This window comes from Sinocyclocheilus rhinocerous, unplaced genomic scaffold (genome assembly GCF_001515625.1).
Source record: "Sinocyclocheilus rhinocerous isolate Xijiao unplaced genomic scaffold, SAMN03320098_v1.1 scaffold86, whole genome shotgun sequence".
Lineage (NCBI taxonomy): Eukaryota > Metazoa > Chordata > Actinopteri > Cypriniformes > Cyprinidae > Sinocyclocheilus > Sinocyclocheilus rhinocerous.
In genome coordinates this window covers 756275-766782 of record NW_015650012.1, presented here as the reverse complement: position 1 = coordinate 766782, position 10508 = coordinate 756275, and the positions used below count along the sequence as shown (strand labels likewise).

The following is a 10508-nucleotide window of genomic DNA, read 5'->3' as shown; positions in this document are numbered from 1 at the left end:
TTGGGTGTAATGGATCAATGAGGGGATGATGACTGTCAAAAGAGCACATACTCCTCACACAAACCTGATTATCTCAGCGTGACGGAGGCCAGGGGGAGGTGGGCCCCCCATTGGGCACCTCCAATTGGGCTATCGTGGAACACGAGGACCAGGCTGTCAGGCCTTGCCCTCTCCCATCCAGCAGGGGCCTTTACCAAATCTATTCATATGAGCAGGGGCGACTCTCCGTCCGCCGTGGCTCAGTTAAGTTGGGGGATGGAGGCCGTAGCCATTGTTCGGCACAAGCGCTGAAAAGCTCTGCCTCGACCAACGAAACTTCCTTAAATGTGTCGAAAGACACCCGCAGCCGAAAGCCCGAAATCTCCTCTTTATGTGAATGTGAAGGAAGGGATCTGGGACAGAAAAGAGCAACAGGAGAGCCCCATCTCAGATAAAGCCCCCGCTAATCTGCTTTCATTTGGGCTTTGGGAGCAGCAGTAGATGTTTGTCCTCAGTGCACCTCTGTTTCCAGAGCAGACATACAGTATTAGAGGCCTGCAGATTAGTCATGGGGATGAATGCATGTAGATTGGATGTTTAGGCTGCTTTTCACATACTTTCAAAGGGGGAGATCTGTTATCACTAAATCCTAATCTCAAGACACGGGCTGGAACACAATAAGCAGAAGATAATATGTGTGTGTGTGTGTGTGTGTGTGTGTGTGTGTGTGTGTGTGTGATCTTCACGCTGGTGAACGGGAAAAAGACCTCTGGAACTCAATGCTCATTAAAATGAAGAGGTTTACACAATAGGCTTCCATTGACTTCCCCCTCTAAATTGGGCTTGATATCAATATTGTACATTTAAAGGGACGGATCACCCAAAAATATATTCTGTCATTTAGTCGCCCTCATTAGTGATGGGAAATCTGATTCTATTCCACAAACTGGATCTTTTAGATAGTTTGTTTCAATAAACCGGTTCAAAACATCACCGGTTCACTAGTTTGTATCACACAATGATATACACAATATTATTAAAGCACCCAATAATGTGAAACGTGGATGTCTTACATGTCTAAAGCATATAGAGTAAATGAACTAGACTTAATTAACTCAGATTTTTTACATAAACCAGTTGCATTTCTCCCCATTTTTTAAAGTCAATGCAAGTTACGCATGCTTGTATCAGCAGCTCAACGGCTCTCCTTGAACTCTTTCCTCAGTTCAGTGATTGAGAATTGTTGTAACCATTTACCGACTCTTGACTCAATCTATAACTGTTATCAATGTACTCATGTTAACTCAGATCACTGTTAGTTGCAATGCATTTTATTTGTTATACTGTTATGTATAGATTTTCAGTAAATACATCAGAAAACATGGACATGTCCAAAAGATACTGTTCTCAGTTAAGTGTACTGTTGGCGTAACTAGAACACTGCTAAGAATGAGTTAACTAAAAACTGCCTTATAGGATTGTATCCTCTGGAATATTGGCTAACTTCGAGCCAGAGTGACCGTCGGGCACGTCCGAAAGTGAGTTTTGATTTAGTAACTTGTTCATGCAGAACCGCTTCAAAAGAATGATTCATTCATTCATATCACTAGCCCTTATGTTGTTTTCCTTTTTTTTTCTGTGTTCCACAGTAGACAGCCATAAAGAAAAATGTCCAAGCTGCTCTTTTCCATACAACGGAAGTGACTGGTGACCAATTACTGTCAAGCAATAACTTTTCAACCTGTTTCTCACACAAATCTGCCATATGACTTCTGAAGACTTCAAATTAGCATATGAAATACCTTTATGATACTTTTTTTTAGAGGTTATGGGTCATTTTATGAGTTTGACAACCCCTGATCTCCATCCACTTTCATTATGTGTAGGAGTGTAAACATTCTTTTTTTTTAATCCATTCAATGGAAGTCAATGGTCACCAAAACCAACGGTTACCAACATTCTTCAAAACATCGTCTTTTTGTCCCACAGAAGAAAGAAAACCAAACCGGTTTGGAACGACATGAGGTGTGTAAATGATGACAGTATTTTCATTTTGGGATGAACTATTCTTTTAAAATGCTTTTCTTCCCACTTGCAGATAACACTAGAAGTAAGACATTTGTATTTGACTGATTTTCCCAAAAAGTGTGAATTTGGGGTGGGATTATAGGTTGTCTGACCCATGACAGTGAACATTGAATGTCACTGCATTACATGTAAATATCAAGCCAAATGGCATTGGCAACTTCTTCAACTACTGGTGCCAAGGTGATTTTTAATGAATGTATGAAGTAAGTTCACACAGGTGCACTTAATCCCATTGCATTCATAACATTTCCACTGACAAAAGAAAGTGTCTTTTTTTGACTAAATCAGATATATCTGTTAGGCCATTATAGCCCATCTATTGTGTTTTATAATGACATTTAAAAACCAGATCATTAATACCTTTGTCACAGATGAATCTAAACCTGTCCACTTTGGCTGAACTACACAGTGTTTTCAGAGAAGTACCAGTATCTTCTCTGCTCTGTGTTCTCTGTGTGTCTGTGTAGAGCTCACCTCTGGGGCTGGCAGCCCGAGGCTACGCTGCACGCACTGATTATTTCACCATAATTAAGAGTCCAGGATCTTCAGGGACGCCTCGGTCTTGCTGCATTAGCAACCTCAGCCTTCATTCTGTAACATTACATCAGTACCATCACTATTGTGATTTGATTCGACCCTCTTCAAAAAGGATTCAACAGCCTGGAGGTGTAGTAAAAGACAGTACCTTATAGATTCAGTCATCTTAGAGAAAAAGAGAGAAAAAAACAGGAATTGGCTGGTTCCATCTGCTGAGATCTTTGGGCTGTACTGACCTGCGGTCTGATTGACAGCAGGGTTGATTCTATATGGACGAACTGTGAGAAAAGGGATTGACTGATTTTGTCTAGCAGGGGAAAAGACTGTGTGTGACTATGGCTTTGACTGGCAGCTGGCTGTTCTGAGTGGATACAGTACAAGTTTCTTTTGCAGGGGGTTGAGCAGACACAGGATTGGCCGAATCATCAATTACAGGAATGATTGACAGGTGACGGCCTCCGAAGTGTGTGCACTCAGCTCCAGATGTAGTTGCTCCCAGCAAGAGAAATTAGATGTGGAGTAATCAATCAGTGTCGCTGGCAGCTTTACCTGTAAAACACAAGTCAGGCTTTAAATTGTTATATTACATTATTAATGCATAGTATATAATGTACTGGATATTTTTAATGAATTATCTCCTCTTTAGCCAACCGTGATGATATAAGGAACGCTCAGCGTTTCAAATGAAATGCATTTCACTGCTGATTCATGTTTTGGATGTGTCCTAGAAAGTTTTGCTAATGTTCCTATTAAGTTATAAAAATGGTTTCTCCTCAATGTTCTCAGAACGCTCAAAACATCATAAAATGTTTAAAAAAAACTTTTGTTGTTGTTTATGTGAATATTACGGGAACATTTCCTTTTACCATTTTGCAAACATTAGAACATTACTTTTGAATGTCCTCTGAACGTTCTGAAAGTAGTCTAGTGCACGTCTAAATAAAATATTGCAGAAATAAAATATTCCTTTTTTTAGCTCCTTTGTTTTTGTGCTAACGTTTTTAGAACAGTATTAAAGACCAGATCATTCTACACAAATTCCATTAATGTTACCGGAAGAATGTTTGTTCTTCCAGTTGTTTGAGAGAACCTTGCTAGAACGTTAACCAAAGTTATGAGAACGCTCCCTGTTAACTGGGATATTACTCTAATAAGCTATGGACATTTTTCATTGCGTTTCAGAGAATCCATTCATTTTCAGCTTATTCATTTCGAAACTGTCTTTATTTCAATCATTAAGCACCAGACCTCCACCATGTGGTAACATCCTGAAAGATTTTCTGTTGACATCTCATTCAGATCACACCCTCTACACTCAACAATGTCTAAAATCTTAAATTACATTAGAGCTTTGGAATTTCAGTCCATAATCACAATGTTTGCATGCTATTACACACGCAAGCCGTCAAACAGCACAGTCAATTGTCTATCAAATAACTGTCAATTCCACCATCCAATTTAATGTAGCACTCTGAATTTTCTGTAACATTCAAAATTGAGTAAAAGTTCGGGGTTAATTTGTAAACGTCTCTAAGCCACATTTAGAGTTAAAACACCATGCATTCCCAAAGTTGAAAGATAGAGGGCAGCCTTGCGACAAGAACAGTCAGGCTGTAAGCGATCCCTCAAACTGTCCAGCATCGTCAAACGTAAAATAGGCACAGTATAATTAAATACAATCTACATTCATTTTATAAATGCTTACGTGTACCATTTCTACGTTCATAAAAAACACAACTTTCTCAAACAAACAATCAGATACCACAGCAATGCATGCAAATATACACTGGTGACTAATATATCTTTACTTATCTGTAGTGTGTAACATTTTCATTTCAGCAAAATAATACAAAAAAATCACAAATATAAAAATCTCTCATTCACACACACACACATGTCATGGACACCCTGCAGTGGCTGCCATTTAAGTGGTGTAAATAATTGAGGAATAGCATTTGCCGTCATCCCCACATGAGATGTGTCTATAAAAGAGCATCAGATCTTCTCTTTGAGAGGAGGAGTCTGATGCCGCAACACACTGAGCTCTCCTCAGCAGCTAATCGATGGAGGAGTTTCAAGCTGTTTACAATATGGACTTCATTTAAATAGGCTACATCCTGAGTGTAAAACGAGTAAGCAGTGCCATGCAAACACTGCGGATGGCATCTGACGAATATGATTAGTCATTTAGGTAGCCTAATAATGTATAAAAGTTAGTTATTCAAAAAAAATCGCATCAATTAAAAGTAATTATTTTAATTTAAAAAGTTAAAATTTGAAGCGAGTTAAAACTGTCCGACTTGTTATTGCCCCGAGTTAATTGAAGCTTCATGTCAGTAGAGTCGATTTCAACATATCACACCTTGCAGCTATTCCTGGCGCTACGTCATGTTAGCTTAACCTTGCCAAGACACCCTGCAGCTAAGCTTGCAGTTGAAACAAAACAGAATTAGGTTACAAATGTCTAACAGAGACGTGTGGGCAAACCGATACAGCAGACGCCGCCGGATTAGAGCCTGTTTTCATTTAACCAGGTTTGCAATAAAGCTCTGAATGTTCTGATTTTGTCACGAACAAACGAGCCTTGTACAGATGTTTGTCCAGGAAAACTGCTCACCTGTGCCCGCGTGAAATAACTTCCCTTCCCATGATCCTCTCTGCCGAGTCTCACTCGTGTAGGGTTATGGCATAATCAACAAGTGCCGCTCACTGCTCCCCATTACCACAACAAAGTGCTGGTAATAATCTGAAAGCCGTTTTTACTTTAAGTATATGCATACCTTTAAAAATGGCCATATAAGGCAACGGTTTAAAAAAAAATGTTTTATATATTTTTAATGTAAATAATATTTTCATGACACGTCTCCTCCTCATGAAGAGGAAACAATTGTGTGAAAACGTCAGAGATGTGGGACTTTGGGAGGTTCAGAGTAACAGGTTTTGTAATTGAATGTGTGAAGACTTCAGAAAGGTTTTTCCCCGCCTGTAATAGGATGACAGATAAGAGTGAAAACCTGTTTTAGTTTATGTGAAAGCCTATTCTGATATTTAAATATCACACACACACACAATGTAACAGACATAAAAAGAAAAAAATAGATCTCATTCTCTCATTCTGTTGCTGATGGAAGACAATGTATATTTTGTGTTACATACACTCACACTTACAAAAAATAAAAATAAAAAATTGGGATAAGCAAAACTGTTAAAGTTAAGTGATTGTCTCTTCAAAACAAAGCACATTTTGTAAACAGGTGACTTGCGTCAGTGGGGTTTAATTATGCTTCAGAAAAGGTATTTAATTATTTTTCATTCAGTTACTTACATTTCATGTTATAAAGTGTCATATCAAAAGAAGTAAAGAATCAACATGATTTGTTTTGTCTAATATTTAACTCCTTGATAATATTTAACTTTTGGTTTAAGTACAGGTACAGTCATCATTTACTCCTTTGTGTAGTTACAAACCTGTAATATATAAAAGATATTTCGAAGAATTTGTCAATCAGTATATATATTGTTCCACACAAGAAAGAAGGTAATGCAGGTTTGAAACAGTGATGTAAATGTGTTGTAAATGGTGACAGAATTTTCCATTTTGGCTGTACTCTCCCTTTAAAACAATATATTTGTTTTTACCAAGAGTTGTTTCATGCATTCTAGGGTTGCAAAAGTAAATAGGTTCGATTTTGACTTCACATTGACTTTTTTGTGAAACAACTGAATCTACTGAAAAAAATAAAAATAAAATAAAAGCGTTATTATCATGTATTTTAAGAACTATGAAGCCTTTATATTCATCAGCTGTTTAGGTTGATTCCTGCATACAGGAAAGCAGAAGGTGTCCCATGCTATGTGCAAATTTATAATGAACGGAGTTCACGTCAACGAAAGCAAGAGATATGTGCTGCATTTTATTCATTATCAGCTAATTTCAAGATCAAAGACCGCAATAGGAGAGAGCGCGGCATCACCACTGGAAAGATACTTTAGTCTCACTACTTTTAATGAAGATGATTGTGTGTTGAGCGTCCTCGACTTACTTTCAGTTTCATTCGCGGCAGTTTGCACGTCGGCTTGCTGAAGAGATGCTCAGCTACTCATCCGCAGCGATGCGTGTTGCATTAGCGCTGTCATATCTGACTATAACATGCCATATAGCCTATAAAACGCTCTCGCACATTTATTATTTTAATATTTTGGGAGGAATAAAATTTGCATATGTGGTTTCAACAACCAGATGCATTTACACTTGTCCAGTTTCATCTGGAATGTGGCCCAGACCGCATAATAAATCCGTATTGAGAGCGTTTCGGAGGCCATTTACACCTGGTCTTTTCACGATCGGATAGCTATCTGATCAGAGAAAATGCATGAAGTGACCAGGAGTAAACAAGCCCTGAGAGTCAAGTCAAGTCGCCTTTGTTTCTATAGCGAGTCATACAATACAGATTGTGTCAAAGAAGCTTCACTGAGATTAACAGGAGAATAGTAGAATCAATTCAGATTCAGCTGTAAAGCAGCTCAAAGACAATAGTGTCATTATTTAGCTCAAGTCAGTTCACTGTTGGTTTACATCCATAAGAGTGTGAATTTCATCAACTTTAAAACTTAATCAATTAAAAAAAAAAAAAAAAAATATATATATATATATATATATATATTGTTCCACACAAGAAAGAAGGTAATGCAGGTTTGAAACAGTGATGTAAATGTGTTGTAAATGGTGACAGAATTTTCCATTTTGGCTGTACTCTCCCTTTAAAACAATATATTTGTTTTTACCAAGAGTTGTTTCATGCATTCTAGGGTTGCAAAAGTAAATAGGTTCGATTTTGACTTCACATTGACTTTTTTGTGAAACAACTGAATCTACTGAAAAAAATAAAAATAAAATAAAAGCGTTATTATCATGTATTTTAAGAACTATGAAGCCTTTATATTCATCAGCTGTTTAGGTTGATTCCTGCAGACAGGAAAGCAGAAGATGTATATGCTAAATGTCATCACCTATGGCTGTTGCTCCCTCTGGACCATCTTGTCAAGCAGTCAAGACTCCTTCCTGATGTCTTTACAGAGCCGACGGGAACGGCACACACTTTATCAACCAGTCATCAATCTTTCATCTGCCTCTTATCTATAATTAATGCTTTTACACAGCGGTCGGTTGTGGGGTCCATACAGGTGTGTGTGTGTGTGCGTGCGTGCTGAAGTATAACAAACAGCCAGGTTATGTGTCCAAATGTGTCAATATCGATGTTCACGCAGTGACTCCAGCAGACCTGCGCAGGTTCCTGACTTCTGCAGGAGGAATAAATCCAGACGCTTTCCCAGAATACATTACAAAGGAAATAAGAGGAGACCTCTGCTCTCTCACGGACTTCAGATGTCTTTGTGCCTCTAATGGAGGAGCTTTCCTCTGATATGATTGAAGACAGAAGAGCTCTCCTGGCACTCCTCTCCCCCGCCCCCCGGGCCAGCATCTCAAAGGGAAGGAATAGATTATCCCCCTCGCTGAACCCCACCAAGTCAGACAGTCAGTGCAGGACATTATCATGTCAAAATATGGCATCACTTAATTTCCATGGCAACCTCATGTCAGTAGATCTCTGTGCTGCATGGCAGAATTTCAACATCCTTTGGCATTAAATATACAGCCAATTTCATTACCCCAACTGACAGTACACAACATTCCTCGAAGTTTTTTCGAATGCGTCCCTGTTTACAGTGGTGGATTCCAGAGGTCACATTTGTTATAGTTAGTAATGACTGTAGAGTGGTGCTGAGGCTGCTTTGGCCCCAGTGGGGTCAGGCCAGAGTGATTGACACAGGGCTGTGTATTATTTTCACATGAGTGGATTTGCAGTGGAGGGAAGGGTTGAGGAATAATGCATTAGAGCACTCTAATCTGGTTAGGCTAATCTCAGTCCCCACTGCTGAGCTCTGAGAGAGAGAAAGAGGGATGCTGGGGGATATGCTTAGGAGCGCTCAGGAAAGGGAATGTCAGATGGAGACCCTCAAGTTCAATGATATATGAATCTGAATGAACTGCACGCCTGAGCTGTTCTGGAGGACTGACTGTAAATGTGTGCGACAGTGTGTTTATTGCTGAACAAAAAACGAAGTCATTAAACACCTGAAGGAAATGCATATAACAAGGTGTCTGTTGTTAACTGAACATTGTTCTCAGCTTTAGTATGTAGCAAAAAAAAAAAAGAGTGATGAATGTCAGAAAGTATATTTATTTATTGAGAATGAAGTCTATTTTGCATTTTTTTTTACAATTATTTATAAACTCTCCCTCTCTGTACATATATGTGTGTGTGGGTGTGTGTGTGTGTGTGTGAAACCTATTTTTACTTTTTGTTGCATTATTTAAACATTTAAACATTTACAAACACCCCATTTATATATATATATATATATATATATATATATATATATATGTATGTATGTTAGTTAGTATGTATGTATGTATGTATGTATGTATATTAGTAAACAATTTAAATTACATATCAAATTAATAGTTTATAGATTATTCTGTTTGTTGTAGTTATTTTAATTAGTTTATTATATAATATCACACATATATATATATATATATATATATAATATATGTTTAAATATCACCTGTTTTTTTGTTTTTTTTTTAATATCACCAATTAAATATCACCTGATCATATTGTGCTGAGATTAACACATAAAGTAGGTCTGTGTTTTATACTAAATTAAAACTGTTGCTGTGGGAATTTGCACTGAAACTGAGTCTTTCCCTGTCTGCTAGGTTGAATAAGACCGATCATTGCCTTTTTACAGACAAATACAGCAAAATGGAGTTCATATCTGCATCCATATTTACTATACAGATATGGAAATGAATATCAGGGAAGACAGATTGAAAGGAGTTTGACTTAGAAATGAGAGTGAGATTTTTCATTACCGTCATAGAGAACCTCATGTGAGACTGACTCCATCATTTGAATGTGATTGGTTATGCTCTGAGGGGAAAAAGCACATTAGGTATGGGGCTTTCCTCTTATTTTTTTATTTATTTTTTAACTCCTGAGACCTGAACCTAGAGTTTTTAACAATGAGGAAAGCTAATACACACACACACACACACACACAAAATACACACATATAAAAATAATCATATTTGTGGCAGTGTTGTGTCTGTGAATTTGGGGCCTAAATACTCTAAATACAACACTTGCAAATACCTACGCTATTTCCTTCCTGTGTTTTCAAACTTCAAAAGGCAAATACATTACCCTGGATAGATGATGGTTTGAGCTACTGGTTCCAGTATACACAAACATCTCATGTGTTGATTCGTCTGGCTACGGTTAGTTTGTCACAGCCTTTTAATTTGATACAAGAGCCAATTAAAATTGGCCCAGAGACATGAAGGTCAAATGGTAACCAGCAGGGTCGTTGCCATGGAAATTATGAACAGCTGCTCTTCCATAATGCAGAATGAAACCCGGCATAATTGCTGGGAATGAGAAATCGTATCCGATTATCAAAGTCAAATTGATTTATGCCTGCCACTACTGTACGTTACGCACCTTTAAACCAGCCCACAACTTAATAAAAAAGGGTCAGACACAAAATTAAACTGAACACTGTTAAATTCTATTGCATAAAAAGGAAATTACCTGCTAATAAATCTTGAGTGCACCTCTGCACGTCGCTTTCTGAAAGAGACGAATCATGCTAGGTTGGCAGGACTAGTAACAGGACATGGGCGTCAGGCACAGTGTTGATATGCCACACCACACTCTTTAGCATCTGTGTCCGCTAATGAGCTGATTTCTGTACTGTTTTATCTAATCTCCCAGGATAGGCCATTAGCATCTCCAAAGAGAGAGAGAGAGAGAGAGAGAGAGAGAGAAAGAGAGAGA

At 38.0% G+C, this 10508-nt stretch overlaps 1 long non-coding RNA gene across 1 annotated transcript in view; it reads right to left on the bottom strand.

Annotated features, from left to right (window-relative positions):
• Nucleotides 1–2039: 2039 nt before the first annotated feature.
• LOC107711313 (uncharacterized) overlaps nucleotides 2040–10508 on the bottom strand; it is a 52079-nt gene continuing 43610 nt past the window's right edge. Inside the window, exons 3-4 of the long non-coding RNA XR_001636690.1 lie at nucleotides 2841–3153; nucleotides 2040–2727 (exon numbers count right to left, since the gene is read on the bottom strand). This is a non-coding gene — a long non-coding RNA (uncharacterized LOC107711313). The remainder of the gene's footprint in view (nucleotides 2728–2840; nucleotides 3154–10508) is intronic.